The 22,703-nt window shown below is 40.9% G+C and overlaps 1 protein-coding gene across 3 annotated transcripts in view; it reads left to right on the forward strand.

Annotated features, from left to right (window-relative positions):
• The window catches only part of LOC143222009 (irregular chiasm C-roughest protein), a 299,381-nt gene that overhangs the window by 215,134 nt on the left and 61,544 nt on the right, over positions 1–22,703 (forward strand). The window lies entirely within an intron of this gene.

Below are 22,703 nucleotides of genomic sequence, written 5' to 3' on the forward strand. Positions count from 1 at the left end.
CTTGTACTTTTGTCTCCCATTGTACCTCCAGAACATCCTTAATAGCAGTTTCACTAAATTTCCTAAAAATGTACACGTGTTTAATGGTACGGTGTGCAATTAGAAGAGATGGAGACCTCGGGGCCTAGTAATCCGCAACGCAGTCCAGCACTGTTGTCCGGCAGTAATCACGCGAAGATCGTACGACCAATTGATCGACTGGGAATTAATCTGCAAATCATAACATTATCCTCACTTATTAGAGATGTCAGACCAATTGGCCACTCAAGACCACTTTGCCGAGTGTGCGCGATCGTTGTACGCGTCTTCTTTCCTCGAATGAATCGCTGTAGCGTGAAAGAAGCGCAGAGGCAACATCTCCGCGGAGGCATTCACCGAGCAGACACTGTAAGAGAAGCTCCTCTCAATGATCTTGAGTGGCCGCTTCATTTCGCGGCGACTTCAACATGCAAGCGTCCGTATAAAAACGTGACGATCCACGATTCATACGAATTAATCTGCCATTCGCACGGTCGCCAGGCCAGTGGCGCCAGATCAGGGGAATTGACTCTCAGAAGGTACCCCGATCAATCACGTGACATTCTGACACGTGCACGACAGAGACGAGACGCGTCACGTGACGGGTAGGTAGAGTGGGGAGACAAGTCTTAATCTGGGGACAGAAAACATATTCCACCACGGCGCGGGAGAGAGTTATCAAGAGGTCTCGTGGCGCCGATGAGATTACCAAAATCCGCGCACCTCGAGGTAAGCTTTTTCGGATCGTTCCGGTAGAAACTGGCATCGTTCGGGAAAGATAGATCGATCATTTATTCGATTACCTGCCAATTAACCACTGCGCGCACCGCAAAGAATTCCTTTGGCAACGCGGAACGGCCAATCTAATCGATCCGCGGCCGCAGGCTATTTTGCGTGGCGCGGTTCGTGCCGACGTGGTCGGTAGATTTAGCAATTTCTCCGTGACCGACGTGTGGCCGCGGATGTGTGTCATCGTCTGTTCATCCTCGCAATACGTAATATCATAATATGTACGGGGAGCGCTGCGGCCGGCGTCGCTCCAGCCGTGAGGTTTAACGACCAGCAGCTCGCTATCCGTCTCGCCGCGTCTCTCGTCCCCGCTCCGCTTCGTCTCGTTACCCATCGAATCGTCGTCGACGATGCGGCTTTTCCACCGCCTGTTTCGCCAGGGGGTTCCCGTCTCTAACTGTGCAAAAACCAACGGCGTGAGGAGCTACACGCGCCGCTCCGGAGTTTATCCGTTGAAAAATTTCCGCGTTCCGCAGCGATAACACACCGGCGGGTACACGCGTATTGGTCGCCTCTCCCGACGTCTATTTGCGAGGATTAGCCATACAACCGATTCCCGGCGATATACGTCGTCTCCGTTCTACATCGACGCGTTCTACTCGGTGCAGCAGTTCGGCGCGCGTGCCATGTGCCATGCCATGCCTGCCGCCTCTCGCGTACCAAAGCGTCCAAAACTGCCGTACCCGAGCACGCTATGCGCCGCCCAGCTTTCGCAACAATCACGCCCGGCTACCAACGATAAGGTTCGGAGCTCTGGCGAGAGGCAATTTAAGCGAACGGCACCCCTTAATATACTGGCTGTAGCGCGGCGGCTCTCTCTCTCTCTCTCTGACTCTATTACGCGAACTATTTCCTTAACTTTCGCCGCGTCGCCTCGCGTCCGCGGGTCCTGCCCCGAATGAAATGAAAGCTGTGGGAGCTACGCTGCTTTTGTGACGAGCGAAAATATTTCTCTGATACCGAGGACTCAGACTCTAGAATCACTGCGAATGCTTCGTCACTGATGCAAATGCGCTCAAATGCACCGGGTGCTCTCCAGGCTCTATTCAAGTGATTTAGTATCTCGTGCACGGTCGTATGTATTGGGTCTATCACTTATCGTCGCTAATCATCTTCACTCCATGGGCTGCTTTACTTAAAAACTTGGAGCTTGGGTGCCGCTCAACTTGAGTGAGATGTCGAGCAGATGTCGAACATGAAGTTTTCTGCCTGCTGGAACTTCCATTGGAAAAGTCTGTAGATTTATTAAAATTAATTAGGGTAAGGTTGATCAAGTCGTACCAGTGCTTAAGTCGTGCCAGTTGAATTTTTAACGAACTACGGCGACAACAGCACATACAACGGCAACCAAATATACATCTGAGTCAACCAAGTTGCTTTACGTATTATTGTCTGCCGTAAACCAGCCTCATTATAATTGCTGTCATCAAGTAAATTTATTTCAATTTATAATTTTCTGCACATGAAAAATACATTTTAATTATTATTGTTGCTTAATTGAATTCGTAGGTACGACTTAGGCTATAAGTGGTACGCCTTAGGAAATCGGTTCCTTTAGTCGTACCGATGTAAGTTTTTAAAGATTTAGTTTATTTTACGTGAAAGCATATAGATTTTCTAATTTCGTTATAATAAATAACAACAATATTAACACAAGTTTTGAATAACACGTTTAATTTCTATTTATTTGATAAATCCTAAGTTTTATACGGTTTTTTTCTTAAGGGGTACGATTTGAGCAACCTTACTCTAATTCGAAAAATTGAAGCAGACAGGTTTGTAGAGCAAGAGAAAGACTTGCGAACGCATATATATCTAACGAAAGTGTACTTTCGTTAATTTGAATTTCGCCGCGCCTCTCATGCTCCGCGCGCCGTTTAATGAACCACCGCTAGATGGAATGAAACACGATGATTGGAAGAATTGAGGAAAGACACCGATACCAGAGTAAGAGAGAAATAAAGATAGTGATTGCGTAATAGAGCACACGTGCAAAAGATAAACAAGCGAAATTTGAGAATAAGGAGATTAGAATAAAAGTGATTGAGATAAATAGAGAAGAGGTAAGTGTAAACTGTAATTGTTGTTTCTTTGTTTACAGGTAAGACTGTAAATCATGTAAATAATGTAAATAATTGTTGTAAAATAATGAATAAAACTTCAAACTTTGTTTACAGAGAAACATATTACCGTTCATATACACACCTTCAAAAACCTAATAATATTGAGAGTCTTTTATATATATATACTTTACCTAACAAAATAAAAAATTGCGGGTAAAAATAATATACAAAAAACGCGGGAATTTATTACACAACCCAATATATCGAGTATTCGCCTATCTTATCTAAGCTATCATTTGGCACAAAATTAGAGCTACATTGGGAGACCCAACAGGGGCGATGAACCTCCTCGTTTTTGGATCCCTCTTTCTCGAGATTGACAGACAGTTATCACCTCGAGAAAATTGATCTTTTAGCAGAATGGTACTAAATTCGATTCGAACTGCCGCGCCGATGGGCGCCACGTAGGATTTCCATTAAATTATTGCCACATCAGCGAAGGAAATATGTCGCGAGACGCACGCACACGTGAAACGGCAAAAGTACACAGACAAACGAATTACCTCGCTGTTCACGAGCGTTTGCGAAACGTGCTTCAATCTCGTTGATTTCCGTGGTTTGAAGAAGCTGATCGAGCCGCGGGCAGACGCGTCAATTACACTGGATTAATTAATTCGGTAACGTTCCGTTGCAACGGAGAAAGAATGATCGGTGCTCGTGCCACCGTTGGAAGCTGTGCAGACAGTAAATTTCCAAATTTGTTCTCCGGATAAAAAGCTCGACCGGCGAGGAGGAGGGGGGGGAGGGTGTCAGAGCTGTGCAACCTCTTGAAATAGTGGACGAACACAGTACGTTTGATCTACGGAAAAAAAAGAAGAAATAATGGAACAGTTCCATTTGAGAAAGTTTCACCAGCGCAAACTCTGCTTTTATGAATCGGTCGGAGTGCAGCGACCAACACCGTTTTATCATCACCTGTTCCGCGCAGTGCTCCCGTCAAGTACGAAGTAAACATCTTTCACAGGTTTCGACGCAGCCGCCGCGACTTACTCGCAGCAAACAAATCCTGTCGCCGCGTGGGAGCAGTGGTCGCGAGCCGAAGATTGTCGATACAACCTGTTCGCGTCGGTATCGGAAAATAGAAGGCAAGGGTGGTGGCACGACGTGCCTGCCCGGTCTGGTAATCGCGATCGAAGAGACTTAAAGATGCAAACAGGGGGCCCGACCCGGCCCGGGAGCCACGATAACTGCAGTTCTGTTTCTGTGTCGACTCCCGCCACCTGGCTATCGACGGCGCGCGTTCCTCGGCAGGCGAGTTCGCGAACAATGGAGCTTGAGCCGACCTTACGCTCGAGTTGCTCTCAATTTGCGCGATGGCTGCAGATTGGTAAACAGCTGTACGGAGCCGTCCTCTGACGAAGGGAGCTAGGCGGTAGAAACTTGCCCGGAACTTGAACGAGCTGTCGACACGGTCGCGCTGTATCGATATATCGCCTGTTCGATCTTCATCCGAGCGGGCGCAGCCGGTGTCGCGTACGTGTCTCCGGTTTTAATCGACGGATTCGCACATATCCGCCGGACGACACATCGCATCGCACCGCATCACCTAGAAGGTCTTCAAAACGATGGGACGCGACGGAGCGCACCACCGCGCTGTCCGCCTCGCAGTCAACTTTAAATTAGTTGGGGAACATTCGCTGCTTGTTCGTTTCCTCTATACCCCGTCTGCTTAGCGGTTAATGTCTTCGGTACAGGTCGATATTTGCCGCTGATCCGTCGGCCCAGCAATCACGCCACGATCCGAAGACGCGTTAATCGACTCCATGCCACGTCGATCCGCAACCGGTTGCCCCACCGGATGCTACCCATCTCGAAACTATACGAAGCAGAGGATGTCAAAGAAGAGGATTGTTGCGATAACTACAATTTCTCGGGGAAATGCTTCGCCCTCGACAAATGACACGTTGCTGCCATTGAACTAACACACGAAAAGAATCATGCTGGATGCTACTTTGCATATCCACATTCGCATCGTCTCTACGACGCGCAACACAGTGTTTCCACCATGCCAAATGGTAACTCACAAAATTTAAGTTGCTACTGAAGAAATGGTCTTTCTGTATAAGATCAGAAATATCGTGGCACTCGAGCTTTTTAGGACTCATTTCGGATAAAAAGAACTTCTGGAATATATGCTGGTCTCTCGCGTCTAACTGTACGAAATTATTTTTAAAATCCCATTCACTAACTCAGCTTTCTTTTTGGTCGAATAAATGGAACTTCGTTAAAAGGAGCCATATCGATTCTACCGAATTTAATTTAAAATTGGAAAACACATGAACTGTTTCATCCAGTTTCATCCAGATTGATCCTATCGCTCGGAGCACTACGTCGTGACGCTTTTCAATCGTTTTTGGATTTTTGAAATAAATTATTTCCACTACTTTTATTTTAGAAGTAACGTAAGAGACGGCGCGCAGTTAATTAATTATAGTTAGACTGCGGATCTTTATGCATTTATAGCAAAATTGAGTAGATGAAATTCAAAATCGTTGAAAATTTTTTTTTAATTGAACATGTCAATACATGATTTCTCCTCTATTAAAATCATTAAGGGAAGAAATAACATTCAATGTAGTTTCTATTGCTTTTAAAGACCCGCAGTCTAGTAACAGTGATCGTTCTTGAGATTGCATTTGCTTCAAGCATTTTCGAAAAAATTGCTCGCCAGACTTTAATTCTGATTGACGTGTAAATTAGAATAAAACATTAAGTCGAGACCACATAAAATGGAATAAACGACGAGAAAATCGTTTGCGTTTACCATACAAAGTAGTGAAACGTAATTATTCAAAAATAATATTGAGAAAAAGAAAATGATTTTTAAATTACCGTATTCGCATAATATTCACGTCGTGAGTTTCAAGTTGAACTGGTTGTCACTGATTTGATTTCGTCGTCACGAGAACAGGTTTCCACGCGGCAAATTTCGCCGTTGAAACTTTTATTCCTATTAGTTTATACGCGGACGCATTTCCTTATATTTTATTTACATACATTTACATATATTCACCGAGGTCTGTATTATCGCTAGATTGCGGACAGCAATTTCACTCATCCGCTGACCAATCTTCATTGAACCTTTATTCAACTGATCGCAAATGGGAATCTTTAATGAATTTTATTCAAATTTCCGTGCCATTGTATCGTACACGGTTGCGGCCGATATAAACTCTTCGATTCCATTATCAATTACAAATTAGTTCACGCTTGAAATACAATTCTCGTATGATCGGGCACGCGCGCATACTATTTTTATTATTTCGTTTGACAATATTATGCTTTCCACTTAACCAGCTGCATATCCGTTCGCTAGAACCGCGATCGGTACGCTCACCTGTGTGTAATTAGTCGAACTTTTTCAGCCGATTGCGTTCCGGATTTAAATATACAATTGACCGAGGAAACCCGCATCTGCGATTAAATTAACAGCGAGATCACGTCGTCTGATTCGCGCGTTAATTATCCGTCAACGTATCGAACACGCCCTTGTACGCCGATCGGTTCGATTCCTCGATCGAGCGAGTTCATCGGTCCGTTTCGCGTAAAGTGGATCTGCCGCGGCCTCGCAACAGGATGCGAAACCTGTACGACCGGATTCGTCGGTTTCCGTGGAGATTGACGAGAAAAATGATCGCGGCCGCTGCTGCAGCGTACGGAGGAACGTTCTCTTACACGTGAACAAAGATCTCAATGCAGGCCGCATATCCGTCCGTGCTGGCAATCCAATCCAGTGCGTGGTGCAATTTTCTCCGCACTTAACGTCGCGTTGCTCGATTTATCAGGTGTACCGCGGGAAGAGCCAGGCGCGGCGATCGCAGTCGGGAGAATAAGAACTTCTTAAACAGTAATTTGCTATAAATAACGCGCATCGCTCGTTAATTCTTCGAAGCGGGCTTGCAACCCTCCGGCGTTGTTTCACGTGGCCCGGATCGTTATCGATCGACCCAATAAATACATTTAATTAGCACGGGGCCTCTTCGAGTCCATCGGTTAACAGTAAAATTTGTGACTGAGGCGGATAATCGACATCACGACCCAGTGCGCGCGTAAATCACGATCCCCGCGCGTATTAATTGATATCGCTACAGCCGCGGGTCGTAATTCCACGAGGATTTTTCGGCCACGTTTGAATATCAATTACAAGCGAACAGGCTCGGCTCGCGAGCTTAGGCGGTGGCAAGCAGCGCGAACAGCAGCAATCGTCTTCGCCGTGATCGGCGCAAAAACGGTTAGCCGAAGACCAGCAACCTGCACGACCGGCTCCACCCGTTCGAACCACGGCCAGGCCGTTTAATCGGGCTTACCGGTTTTCACCGCGTCTCTCTCTCGATGCCCGCGGCCTTCTCGCCGGGTATCGCGTCTGCAGGTCGCTTTTCGACCGGTTCAATCGCGATCCACCCACGCGCCAACATACTAGGAGCTGTCGGGTGGGAATCCGAGCCTAGCGAGCACTGCCCGGAACGTGTCATCGATCGGGATTTATTTCAGAGGAGAAGTACAGGGCGATTCGATGAATTTTGTATCAAAATCAAAGAAGTTTCGATAGAAATGAGATAGAGCGATGATTTTGTTTTTAACACTAAACCTACCACGGTCAAATTGACCAGTTTTCTGATCCATAGTTATTGAAATTATAAAAACGCTTTCGTAGGAAATTACTGAATTGACTTCTTTACTTAAGCACATAGTATAATGAAAATCGTACAACGTTTAAGTAAATTCAATATTCGCAATTTTAGAAGCTGTTTCATCAGGGAAATGATGTATAGTCATGTCAAGAAAAATCTATCCCTACATGGTACTGGATAAACCACAATTTTCTTGAAATTTTACAAGTTCAACGCAGATTTTCAAGATTAAAAAACGCTCGTACCATAATCTCTCTATTTTTCCCATATTCTGTAATAGTTCAGGTTTGATTTAAAAACAAAATCATCGCTCTATCTCATTTCTATCGAAAGTTCTTTGATTTTGAAATAATGAGGTTTTCTTTCGATATAAGACACGACCATGTTTCCTTAAAAATAAGAAGGAACTTCTCCTTTTGAAGTGGCTCGCTTAACACCGCCAGACACGCACACAATCTTCTCCACTACAGTGGTCATCGGCGTCGACTGCAGATTTTTATGCAAAATAAACATTTCCGCATTAATTGAAGGAACAAGGAAATAATCTGAATAATCTCAAGATAATACATCGATGATCTTAAATTGTTTTCTAATCATCTCACTCGTTTAACCCTTTGCGGACGAAAATTTGTTTAAAATATTAAAGGATATATTACTCGGAAAAGTAGATAATGAATTAAAGTCTTGAGTGCTGGAAAAAATGGAAGATATACATTAATATTTTATCATGTACGCGATGCCGTGAATGTGACGACGTTCGTCCCCAAAGGGTTAAATTGCACCTACTCGTTTTTATCGATATCGGTTTTGACACCGACACTTAAGTGCACCCTGCGATTTTTTGGCGTCGGCACTGCTTTTTAGCCCGCGCTATCTATGTATATTATATAATATGTATACTTAATATTATTATTTACTAATATTTTTTTATACTATTTACTATTATTATATAATATAATTATTATATAATATTATTATATAATATAATTATTATATAATATAATTGAAATCCAAAGCCACACATATGGAGTAATAAATCCTTTAAATCGCATTATTGCAAGCACAAACACACTATATAATAATATTAATTTTTTCAATGGCACGTTACAGGAATTGAAAAGAATATTACGCAAGATTATTTGTTAACATCGTATCTGTATTTGTTTAGTTTCGCACTTGTCCCTTTTTATGTAAATTTTAGGTCAAGAATTTTTTATTTGTTATGTCCGTTTTTGTTTTTATCAGTTCTACTAAACAACTGTAAACATTTGTACAAAAGGACCTCGGTCCGTATATAATAATAATAATAATAATAATAATATTACTTAATAATATTATACATATATCTATATGTAGTATATAATAACTGATTCACACCGTACAAAAAATGAAGCCGCTCTGGAAGAAGCCGGAATGAATAAAAGTTTTTCCAAGGGGCCGAAAACGTTATGGCACTTTTAATAGGTTCTGTTTAAAACGTAAATCACGAAACTTTTTTAACAAATGCCCTCACATTATTAGCCCCGATGGGGGCAGATAAAAAAGAGTTCTTGAAAGTAAAAGTTATATTTCTGCAACAGAAAAGTTTATTAAAGAAGTCGGTATTAAAACAGTTCATTATCGTAACAAATATCGAATGCTATTCAATGGATACTATCCTAACAGAAAAGAAGATAGTATTGTTACAGTTAACTAATATTCTGAAGATATTATTTATGTGTATTGTGTGTGTGTGTGTGTGTGCTGTTCTAAAATAATTTGTTTTCGTGGAATGTTCATTATCTGGTTTCTAAAATATCTGTTTCGTGAAGAAACTTTTTGAAGAAGCTCCTGAGGATAACATTCCTTCCTGGAAAAGTTCCACTGGAACAAATATATTCTTCAAGAAAACGAACGAGCCCGAACAGAATTATCTTAAATGCAAAAGGTAACTTTATTCCGGTCTCTGCAGAAGGTTGCTGGTTTCTGCAAAAGCATATAACCAGATAAGAGGACCAAATACTTCGAAAAGTTTTCAATTGATTTTTCTCCAAAACCAAGATCCGCCAGGCAAAACACCATTAGGGGTTTAGATATTGCGTATTGTACTGCAAGATCGAGACACTCCTTTTCGAAAAGCGATTTCCGATACCTTGCGACCTCCTTGTAAATCGACTTTGGTTATTTTTGCGAATTGGAAATTGTTTGACGTCGCCTAATGCGCTTATTCAATAAATAAAATATGAGAAAAATAACTTTCCATTAGTTTATCGCGGAAATATCGATTTTCATTTCTTTAACACGCAATTGGCATACGCCCTGCCTTATGATAATGACAAAATTGCGTTTGTTTAGATTTTGTATCAGTTTTGTTTAAATATGTACTTCAATACAGAAGTTGACTAAAAAAATTTCTCAGAAAAACATATTTATAATTTTAATATTTCTATTGGAGAAAAATCAGGAGAAAGTCATTTTGACTCATCCGGTAGTTCTAGTGTTAACGATGGCATGTCTCACTGAAAACTCTGAAAATACGTTGCCGCTGTAAATATAAAGGACGTCGCTCTTAAACTTTAACACAAAATCATTCTTTGAATTATAATATAACATTAATACAATGTAATGAATGCACTGCGCATCTTTATGCAGAATAAAAAATGTTCGCATTGTTTACAGGACACAGGAGCCAAATAAGAATTGTATTCTTCTTTAAATTATCCTATTTAGCTGAAACTAATACATTGATGTCCTTAAATATTTTTAACATGTCCACTGCTTGAAATTGTACGTACCCATTCTTCTCATAAATGCATAAAATCCGCGGTCCAATAATGAATTATATATTTTATAATTTGAATTATATATTGACTACAACTTAATATTCGTTATTGTGGAAAAACCAAGTTCGCATAAGTACGATGTTGAAAATTTATAAAATTTTGACCGTTTCAATTTTTCACTAATCCTGAAATTTTGGCGGAACACCGGTTAAAAACTACAGAGTTACGTTGATAAGAAAAAGGTTCGGCACACTCGCACCGGCTGAAATGACCGAGTATTTGCCGACTGACCGTTAAGAACCATATAGAAACGAGCCGATCGGAATGGCAGATCGATGTCGATTAATCGGAAAATGCATGGATGCTCGCACCCCGGCGCGGCGGATGGCGTGCCGCGACTGAAACGAATTCGTTATTTGCCGGCGAGGAGGGGTTAATTTAATGGGAACGGAGGGCATCCGTGGTGTGGAATTACCACGATATGAGTCTGCGATGTTATAATGGTGGAATTACATCGAAAATGAGTAGTCAGAGCGGGTATCGTTCGACGACCTACTTTCTCTCAAAATCGTCCAATATTGGAGCTGACAGTAAATAAGCACGAACTCGGTGCTATAATTTTTCCAAATTTCCCCCTCTCCTTCTTCGTCAGGACCGACTCCATGCGAGTCAACGAATTCGATTCGGTTTACGTTCAGTTCACGAGAAACTCCCCTATAAAAACATTAGATAATTATTCTTGTGACTGAAGCAACCACAGATTTGAAGATCGAAGCTTCTTCCTTAGATCGACTTCTTAAAACTTGATGTATGATTTTTTTTAGTCGATTTATTGAGCTTTGAATAAAAGGTGTACTGTATCTTTATGCAAAATAAAAATGTTCTGCATTGATTGTGGGCAACAGGAGTAAAATAAAAATTGAATTCGTCCCTTAATGATTTTGTTTCATCAAAAAAACAACGTTACAACATTCTTCAATTTTTCTCATCTGTTGTTTTATATTTCACCCAACCAATTTCTTCATGAATGCATAAAGATTTGCAGTCTACCAATAATCCATATAAGGAATATCATGAAGACCTTAAACGACTTTGTTCCTCATTTTTTTGCTTTATAAAACAGCCAAAAAAATTGTAGATCAAGCTTTAAGCAGTCGTTGCAAAGAGGAAGCTTCAAATCTGTAATAGATTCAATCAGAAAAATAAATTTTTTGATGTTTTTACAGACAATTAAATTTGTAACATTTGTGATCAAAAATGTGTCTTCAGATTTTCACTTCCTGCATCATGTGGAAATATATTAGAAGCAAAATGAACGACGAAACAACGAATGTAGTGTCTTCAAGCTTTAAAATGAGCCCAGAGGTGAATATGAATGCATATTCTGAAGTATTAGGTCAGTGTAAAAGTTCGTGTCCGATTCCGTGTTGCATTTTAATAGTAAATCGAGCACGAACTTTTGTACTAACCTAATACATAAAACATGTATGACTGACCTTTGTACACCGATTCGAACAAGGGAGAATACTCGGACAGTCGCACGACCTTTATGTACGAAAGCAATGACCTTCTATGACCTTCTATGATCCGAACGTCTTGTTTTGCAACGGCCCGTCTCGGATTTTGTTCAAGTTTGTATATGTTGTAATCTTCAGTGGCCTATGGACGAATCTCAAAGGATTTTTGAATATCTTAAAAATTGTTGATTTTACTGGCGTGTAAAAAAAATAGTGTCACTTTCTTCCATAAAATTATAATACTAGAACCAGAGTTGGGCAAAAATTCTATTCAAATAATAATTTCGAATAAAGTGGGTATTTTCCAAGTCCTCTTTATTCGAAATTTTTATTTCAATAAAATTTTTTCCTAACTCTGACTAGAATTAACAAACCGATGAAAACGAATTTTCTGGAGCTTATAGTGAAAACTAGAGGTGTGCGAGACCGGGACGGGACGGGAATTCCGGGAAGGGAGTGTGGGACGTATTCCGAACAGTATCAGAAAACCCGAAAAAATTCACGGGAAACCCAAACACCCCGAGAGTCCCGAAAAAGTTCACGAGAAATCCGAAAAAATCAGGGAATTTTCCCGAATATTCTCGCACACCTCTAGTGAAAAGAATATCTACTAAAAATGTTGTCATTTGAAAAAAATGTTTTTTCCATCATATATTTGGCAACTGTTTTAAATAAATGTAATGTTTTCATAGCACAGAACTCTCTTTTTAAAAATTGGAGAGAAATGCGGGTATATCTAGAGTTGCCAGAGTGGATACTTTAAAAAACTCGGACGGCCGCATACAGTGGGCTGGATCGAGGGTGACATTTTATAATTCTGTAACTCTTGAACCATAAGAAATATCGGGATGAAAGTATATATATATATATATATATAGCACTATAATTCACTAAAAACTTATTCCTATCCACTGATAATTATCGTAATAAATATATATTTTCTGCCCGAATTTTCCGTCCGAAACTTTTCTTGATGATATCATATCTGACTTAAAAAATAGTAAACAGTAGTGTCCGGGCTTCAGACAGAAAAGTCCGGAGTTTTTATGCCGTACGTGCTGTGTTCGCGATTTTATAGATAGCAACCCTACCTTAAAACGGAATATAACACCCGTAGAGTTCGAGGGAAAACATGGGAGAGCTAGTGTTCACACGGCGAATATAGAAAAAAGGCCATCGCGGAGTAGTAGAAAGACGCGGGATTGGTTACACGCGGCGCGCTGGCGCGGCCATTGAAAAACACGTGGAAATGGCATTGCCCTCGACACGTCTCGAATACGTTACCAGCCGCACAATGAGGCAGCAACGTACCGCGAAATAAAACCGTCGTTTAAGTGCTCGACAGTAATTTTATAAATTTCAAAGACCGCTACGAGTGGATACTCAGACGAAGTAGGGAAGGCCGGAAAGGGGATGAAACAAAGGTCCAGCTTACGCGGTTCCCAGCCGCGGGGAATGAAGGAGAGATGGGGAGAATTTCGCGTAAAGCACGCCAGAAACGGTGTGGCGTGATTAATGGCGAAATCTCCGGCAGAGAGATCTCCGGGGGGGTGGGTGAGCGAAGGGGAACGAAGGGAGGGCCAGTGAGACGAGGTAGAATAAGCCGAAAAACAAGGAATTGCGAGTGGCAACAATTGGCTCCGACAATGGGTCTGCGGTTCCCGTTGTCGCAGATTTGCCGTGATAACGGTGCCGGATGTCTGATGGTTATCGTTGTTACCATCGTTTCACCGGAAAGTTCGAGCACCGTTTTCGCCCGGTTTTGCGCGCGTGCTCCCGTTTTCACGCCGGCCATTCGTGCAGTTTTACCGAAATCTCGCTCGGCGCCGCGCCCTCCTACACCCCCGTCCATGCGATCCCTATACATATGCTAATGCCGACAGCGTCCAACAGCCTCGGGACACAATTTTTCTATGGTCGCGTGTGCGCGTTACGCGCTCCGTATAAATTCCTCCGCGATAACCGACCGACGATCGGTATCGCGCCGACCTGCGATTCGAGTCTAATTATCCGTTATCGCGACGGCCATAAATCTCCGGACAATGTCCACCAGCGACGAGGTCCGATCTTCAGAAGGCATCCGTTATTACGCGTGCACATACCCTCACGCGTACGCGTGCACACACACACACGCACACACATATACACGTACACATGGACGGGACAATATTCCGGGGATGTGGTGCACATCCGCGCAGATATCTGATTAATATCGTGACCTCGAACGCGGCACGTGTTCGCTGGTGGCAACAATATTTGGACACCCGATAGATATCTGCTAGAAGCGGTCGGTATAATTGCCGGCAGCCGACACGTGTCACATTCACGATCGAACGTACCCCGACGCCGATCGTTCCGGGTTTCGTGATGCTCCGGCGTAAGAACGGATGCACGTATACAATCGGCCGGATGTTCGCGGCCGAGCGTTCGCGAATTTCACCCTGTGTTATACGGTCTTCCTGCTTCGACGCTCGTGCAACTATTTCTGTTTACTCTTCAGCGGAAGTCGCGAGCCAATATTTTCGAAACTTTCCGCATTTCATAATCCGCTATTTAATCGGTCTTCGGATTTCTTTTACTGCGATCGCTCGCGTAACGCGATACCCCGTCGGCTTACCAGCTTTGCAACATACACAGGATGATCGCTCTAACTGTGCCACGTAAATTACGCGTAAACTATATAGTATCCACGTGGAAAAATGGCTGACATGACACGATTTCAAGAGTAGCATGGAATGTAATAATTTACAAGAAATTGAAATTCCTCCCTTAATAATTTTAATAAATGAGAAATCATATATTGACGTCTTCATATCTCAAAATTTTCCCCTACAATTTTGAATTTTATCTACTCAATTTTCCTATAAATGCATAAAGATCCGCAGTCTAGCAATAATTAACTGTTTTCTATTTTGCTCGTTTATCGAGATCGAAGTCAGCTTGAGTTTATTTATTGTAAAGGGTCGATTCTAACCTTTTGCACTCGGAACTATATAACCTACAGATTAACTCCATCCTATATTAATTGTTTTCTTTGTACAAACATGAAATTGATATAATACCTCATACAATACTTAAGTGTGTAGTAATCGATTAAATACCAACATATTTAATAATGTGAACAATACTTTGAATGTAGGTGACTATAGTCTATATGCGTTTGACCTTGTACATTGTACAGGGATCTTCGCGTGTAATAAGCTTAGAATTTCAAAGATCTGTAAAAAAAAGGCTCCGCAAAATTGTTCTTGACCTTGAATTTCAAGATCAACATTTTTTTTTATTCCATTCTATTCTACGCATTATGCAATATAGAAAAAATTTGAAGAAAACATTTCGTTACACCCTGTACATCTTTATTCTACCTTAGTCTACTTAACACTTTTTGCAAAGGTGTGTACATAATTTATTTAGAAAGTTTGCCAACGCAGATTTCCTGGAAGAACCCCCTCTGAGCTACGAACACCTACGAATCGTAGATTTACAGACAATATTTTCATTTTTGCAATCGTTTGTTAGTAAAAGACATCCGATTAGGAAGTAATTCTACACGAAAAAGTGAGACGAAACTAAAGAATAACATTTTTTTCTAAATCCGTCGGGATCGCGTACTTTAGTACAGCATCAGTAGAATCGGTAGATCATGGTCAGACGCATCAGACGATTCCTATCTAATAGCACATGTATTCGTTGAATTTTCAAACACGATTAACTCGAAAACGGAACGTCAAATGAAAGAATTGCATTCTTCAGTTTCGTCTCACTTTTGCGTGTAGAATTATTTTCTAATCGGTTGTCCATTGTATTAGTACCAGTGTAAATAGAATTATTTAAATTGAAATATCTCCTGAACTACTAACTTTTCGAAATACATAGGTTAGTACTTTTTTACAACGAATGTCCAGCTGCATCGATTGATGTATTAAAAAATACCTCATTCCATTCAAGAAAATGAAGGTGACCTTCGTATCTCTAACAGAAATTAAATAAAAACAAAAATGTTTTGGTATAGTATGAGCCTCATTTTACCATTCAACTTTGTCCTTCAGACGTTTGACGTATCTTTATAAAACAACAAAGATATTTGAGGTGGCAACGTTATGTGACTCACCCTGTATATGGCAACCCTAATCGTGAGCGATTTACAGTTTGCAATATTTTCGATGAAAATATCCGGGAACGATCTCGCGAATGATACACCGGTAACGAGCCGTGTTTTACAGAGGATCCCTGTCGAACGCTATCTGAATTTCCATTACCATCGAGTAAGTTATCCTGTCGGCGTTCCCGGGATTAAAAAACCATCTCCTCGTGGATCGGCGTTAGAGGGGATCGCTTAACGGCCGGGGGGATGAACGTCTTTATCTAAGGCTCGGCCCGTGAAGGTACCGGAAGAAATGGGGCAAAGCCCAGGGAAGCTCTAATCGCCGGCTCCGCTGCACCGTTTCCAATTCCCGATTTTCAGGGTTCGATGCTCGTCGATGATCGGATCGACAGCCGCGTTACGTGTCGTCGCTCGTCCCCCCATTTTCCCTCCCACCGCGGCCATATCCTCCCACGTAACTACCATTCAACCCTCCGTCCTCACGAGCCTCGCTGCTGCGTTCCAAGTACACACCTATGTCGGCCGTGCTTTCCTGAAATTTACAGACGCGATTAATGTCACGGCTGGCTCGTCCGGCGGACGCTCGCTACGCTACCGGCCGTTTGTAGGCCTAACCGTTACTAATTTCGGCAGCGAGTTATGGCCACTGTTGCCCTTTGCTTCGCTACCGGGTGTTACATTAGTCCGGACCCGAGATATCGACAGATATTCGGTTCGGAATACTTCCAATGCCATCCTGTCGTACTCGAAGAAACTGACTCGCGTTCAATCAGCCACGTATCGATCTCCCCGGGACGCTACCAATCGTATGGTTGCTGGTGCTCGCTGATTTATAACGAAATTATACGTTCCTGGACAAGAGTACATTTTTCAATTTTCGCGATATTTCCAAAAATGTTACGGAGAAATTTTATTCCCTCCGGGCCGCATAAAATGAATGGACAAATGCAAGCACGTGCAGTACGTGTTGCTTGGAGAATACGTTGCGTTTCAGCATGATAGTGTAATTCATATTCTGTAAAATATTGCGAACTAATATATTTGGAAGGACAATTTACGAAAATGTACAACAATTTTAGAATACGATGATGAGGCAAAAGTATAATAATGAAAACATTTTTAATGGTTAGGTTTACCAAATCCAGACTTAATACATGCATTTGCTGGTGCAGTTTTTTTGCAATTATCTCGTAAAGCTAAAGTATACAGCCAAAAACTTTAAAGTGAAGTGTTATTCAGAAGGGTGAGGGAGGAGGTAGAAACATCAATAAGTTTACCCAAGTCATTAATTAGCATTGCAGTGATGCCAATAACGGACACACGTGTAAAGCGCTAAAACTATAACTGACAAATAGATACATGAAATTGTCCAAGGTTTACCAGCAGAGTTTATCTGTGAAAATAGGTTTACAAAAAGGAAGAAGTTTGAGATAATCGAGTTTAAAAATTCAGCGAATTAGTAATTAGTAATTGGCTGATGCGTCTGAGCATGAGCTACCAATTCCACTTCTTCCACTTCTTCCATCTCCACTTCTGAAAAAAGAACACAGTGTATAATTCTCACGAAAAACCGTAGCGGTTTGTTGTATTTCTGGTAACGTGTACAGTATTAAAACTTGCTCCAAGGAAAAACATTTATGGTATGATCGCGCGAGTGAGCAGCTAGAGAGTATAAAGAGAAACAAACTGCCTGTAGACAGATCCACTTTTCGCTCGTGCGACAAACGCTTACACTCTGTGAATGCTTTAACGCGTGCATCAGTATAAAAATTGCCTCGGGTAAATCTTGTATATATTCTTGATGCGAGCATACATGTTTATGAACCGCATTGTTCGTTCACTGCAATATTTATAAGCCAGGATGGTATTTCCGCTGAATTTTTTAGATCTCCTTAGAGCACTCGCTGATCCGGTGACTTTGACTGAGGAAACATTCCATATTGTGTAACCACGTACAGTTATAATTTACTGTTTCAACAATACCAGAAGAAATGGATCATATATATAAATTTTACTTATAAATATGCATGGTAAATGCAAACCTAATGCAGATCTAACCCAGACTTATACCTACCCTTTTAAAAATTTTTCTATACTACACTTTTGTCTTATTATCAAATTTTAAAATTGTTCTCCATTTTCGTAAACTGCCCTTCCAATTATACTAACCCTTAGCAGTCGACTGGTGACTCTGAGGCGCCACCAAAAATTGCTGTACATTATTTAAAATATTGTTTACATTATTGGGTATAATGGTATCTAATCAATTATTAAATATTTAATTATTGTATGAAAAAATGATTTACAATGGAAATATTCTAGTTGGGTAGAAATGTTTAATTTTCGTGTTGAAATAGCTCCGAGTGCAAAGGGTTGACCGTGTACAGGGGTGTAATTGTGGGCACCATACATTTCTGGAGCAAAATGAAAGAAAAAAGTCTGCATAAGTATTTAGGAAATTTTATACAATACTTAAAAAAATTTGAAACATATCACAGATAGCATTTCTCGGAAATTTTTGTAAATTTTCCATTCAACTTTTTATTTCCGTTTTTGTCAGCCTGGGATGCAGTTGCCCCTTATACACAAAGAAGAAGTTAAACAACATGATATTTCATTAATTATTAATTAACTCTATAATACTTGTATATTTTTCAGAGTCTTCAAGTTTCTCTTACAAATGTCCACCACGCGATCCAGAGGTGAAGATTCACCCCTAGAACGAACCATTACTTTTAATACACCCCGTATATAGTCATAGCAAATAAGAGATTTCAAACATTTCATCAACGGTCAATAGAAATGAATAGTGTAATGATGTTTGCGTTATACCGTTAAATGAAAATTATGAAAATACATATATGAATAGCTCCGTAAATAATAGTAAATTGTGATGCGATCAGGGTAGCAGCTTATACACGAACGGTGTGTCTCGCGCGTGGCATCGTATTAGCATGCAACCGCCTTGCGGGTCCTTCGCGATGCATTATCAACGGCTCGCTGATTTGTTCTTGGTATAAACGCTAGCCACGATGCGCTGACCGGCTCGCACACATTGTAATTATTGTTCGTTGTGCCACCAGTACTCACGATGGTGCCGATAACGTCGCCATTGAAACAGTTAGCTTTTAATCTAACGGTTGAATCGCGATGCCGCCGTTATCAGCGAAATTAATGGAGATTAATTCTCTATCCGGTGGTTCTTGCCGCAGGTATTAAAAGCAACATTTCCCGCCGGAACGCGTTTCTCCGCGTTTCTTTCCGTAACGCGCGCGCGATAAACGACAATCGATTGAAGAGTAACGCGGCTGCATTAAACGGGAAACAGGATTATCGATCGGGCCACGATGCTCGCTGACTAAGAAATTACTGTTCCACGCAGTTTCGAAATTTACAGCATAAACCCGGGGACCCCCGCCTTATAGGTAAGGTCAACTCTGCATTATCGAGATCCGTTTGATTTACTGTAGCAATAAAGGCAATGCGTAGCCCGCGACCGCGCGCGCGCGCCTACCTCCGTTAGCACGGACGTTGTTTGCTCAGTTGTGGCGGCAAACCGTCCACGATTGTGCCCTGACACCTAGAACTACGATTCTGATTAAAGGATTAGTGGATTTACGCTAAGGGATTCCCGATTGCGGTTGCACGCCGCACGATATCGGTAATTTCAGCCCCTTCCTCGGTCTACGTAGAAAGGGATGTATGACATTCGCGAGATGAGTTGACCCGATTCCGTGAAAAAATGCCGTGCAAAGAGCTGTTAGGTCACGCTGTAAAACGTCGCTGCCAGTTAACGGGTCGTTACTTCGATCCGTTCGCGACCTGGCCACCTCGTAACGCGATACCGCGATAGCCGGGAGGATATTAGCATTTCATAAGCGCTAATTGTCGATCGCGGAAGGAGCCGCGAAGAAACGATCCGATTAATGGCCCGTTAGTCAAACACGCGACGTCACTGTTAGGTACGGCATGAAAGCGGTCGAACAGAATGCTTGATTGTCCCTCTTTACTATCGATATTTATTTCTATTTTACTGATATAAGGTGCAGTGGGCTGAGTGCGGCCTAGTTTTTGCAAAGTTAGACTTTAAACTGATGTATTTTCAGTCTGGTATGTAAAAACTTAACGCTCGTGGTATCAGACTCTAGTCACAGTTATTACTGATGAATTAGTACAGGGTGCGGCAAGATAACTTCCTTATTTGAAATGAGCGCTCTGAAGCTTTCCGGCCGAAACCGGAAGTTAAAAATATCACCACTTGATACAGCGCATCTGATTTATAAAAGAAACACTTTGAATTTTTGAAAATAACCTATTTTCTAGATTATAAATGGGTGGTAGGGGTGGTCTGAGACACCCTGTATATGTATAATATAACCGCATATAAAACTATGTACTACTTATGTAATGTTATGCGTCGCGTTTAAAAAGAAATAATTGATCAAGAAGAGACTTAATATCCTCATAAGAAACATTGCACTGTACATTATACCATTATAATGACGTAAGTTTATTTGTTTTTCAATATGTAACTGTGTTCCACCAATCCGACCATCTTGAAACTTTTTTATACGTTAGATAAGCAACAGAACATTGTTCTTGAATCTTTTGGAAGTGGTCACTCGAAGGGTTGCTTGCAATTCCCACCCCTAAAAAATTAAATGATTTTTTTCCACCCTTAATAATTTGATCGCGATGGTGAAAAAAATGTATGATATGAAGGAGGTAACTTCGAGTATTTTCGTTTTTTTTTATCCGAATATCTCAATTAACAACCGAGAAAAAAAATGATACAGTTAAGGGTATTTACCCTCATATCATCCTTATACGAAGGGTTAGCGACTTAAAATTTTAGGGGGTTATCTTTTTACGAAAAAACGACGAACGATCACATTTTTATTTTATAAAAAATGAACAATTCTCGCTCTAGAAAAGGTTATTTGTTTTGCACCGCAATAGAGATTTGGATTTACGTGTATACACGTCGAACGCAGTTAACTAGTTAAATGAGAATAAATGTTTTATAAGTGAATCATAGTAAATATATCATAGTAAATTATGCCAGGTAATTCAAGTTAACAAGTTTGCAATTATGTACCAAAGGTAGTGGATATAAATTTTTTATAAGAAACTAAATTCAAAATGAAAATTCATACGAACATTTCCGCACAGCGCTTAGGCGTCCTTATTAACCTGTAAAAGCTTTTTTCGCGTGGATCGTACTCCGCACAGGCTAAATGTTTTTATTTTGTGAATCGTTATTTTCTCAATTTATATTACTACTGTTGCGTCGGAGAGAAATCAGAGAGAAATCAGAGAGAAGCTCCGTAGCGTTGGAGTTTATCTGCAACTTGTTTGCAAGGATCTACGTGGTTCAATGAGGTGCATTGCCATGGCAGCAAGAAATACTTCGCGACATTGGATGATGCAGAAATAAATTTTTCGAGGCAGTGGCGGAAAATCTTAATGAATACATGAAGTAAATAGAAATGAATAATAGCACCGAATATTGCAAGAGCGCGTTTGAAAATTATATGGTAGATTTCAGAATACGAAGAAGCTCGATTGTCCCATATTCGCCGCGGCAGAATGAGGCTGCGGAACAGAAAAATAGAACATTGGTCGAGGCTGTGTCACGTTGCAGTCTTTTTTCTCTATTATACCGTCAACTGTGTTAGAAACCGTTGTCCTAAGATCGTTGGGTGGTGATACTCCTTGTAAAACGTGGACGGCAAACACTGACATTGTCATGTCTTAAGCCTTTCGGCAGTAAAGTTTTTGTCTTGAACGTGGATCTTAAAAGAGGAATGTGCGAGGCTCGCGCTCATGGCGACGAATACTGGTGAAATGCTCTGACATTTTTCAGGATGTAGAATCCGGATTTTCGTTGATAGATTTCCAGCTATAAACGATCGCGTAGAAATTTCTGGATAATACAACTGAGAAACATCGAAGCGAAGACCAACAGGAGATAACAATCGATCCTGTGTTGATCGAATCATCCTCTTTGACTAATCCGTGAGATCTATCAGCAGATGACGACTGTATATCCCCGACAATGCAGGAACGATGCGATCTAATCAGGATAATATAGACATTCCCGTGATAGAGATTCCCGTGAAAAATAGTTCCTGCGGAAATATGGTAGAGTCAAACCTCTTTTATCCGAACCTATTAATACAGTGGATCCAAAAGTATTTGAACACTAAAGTTAACATTCTCGAGAATCTGTCAATATTTAAACTGCAATAATTTTGTTAAAAAACATAATACGACAATATACCTGGGCACACATTTTAAAGCTTCGAGTTTCTACTTCTGTAGTACATCATCCATTCTTGTCTACGATATTTTTGCATGATACAGCTACAAGGAAACTGAAAACTCTTTTTTGGACTTTTTCTTAACGTTACAGATTGAAACATCTGTGAAAACATTAGAATGTTATTCTTGTGACTAAGTCCACCACAGATTTGAAGATCGAAGCTTCTCCTTTCCAACGACTTCGTAAAACTTGATGTGCTTTTTTTAATCGATTTATTGAGCTTCGAACAAAAGGTGTACTGGCAGCTTTCCAATAATGTAAGGAATATCATGAAGACCTTAAACGACTAAACTTGTTCCTCATTTTTGCTTCATAAAACAGCCAAAAGAATTGTGGATCAAGCTTTAAGTAGTCGTTACAAAGGGGAAGCTTCAAATCTGTTATAGATTCAATCAGAAAAATAAATTTTTGGATGTTTTTACACACAGTTAAA

The sequence above is a fragment of the Lasioglossum baleicum genome, chromosome 3 (assembly GCF_051020765.1).
Source record: "Lasioglossum baleicum chromosome 3, iyLasBale1, whole genome shotgun sequence".
Classification (NCBI taxonomy): Eukaryota; Metazoa; Arthropoda; class Insecta; order Hymenoptera; family Halictidae; genus Lasioglossum; species Lasioglossum baleicum.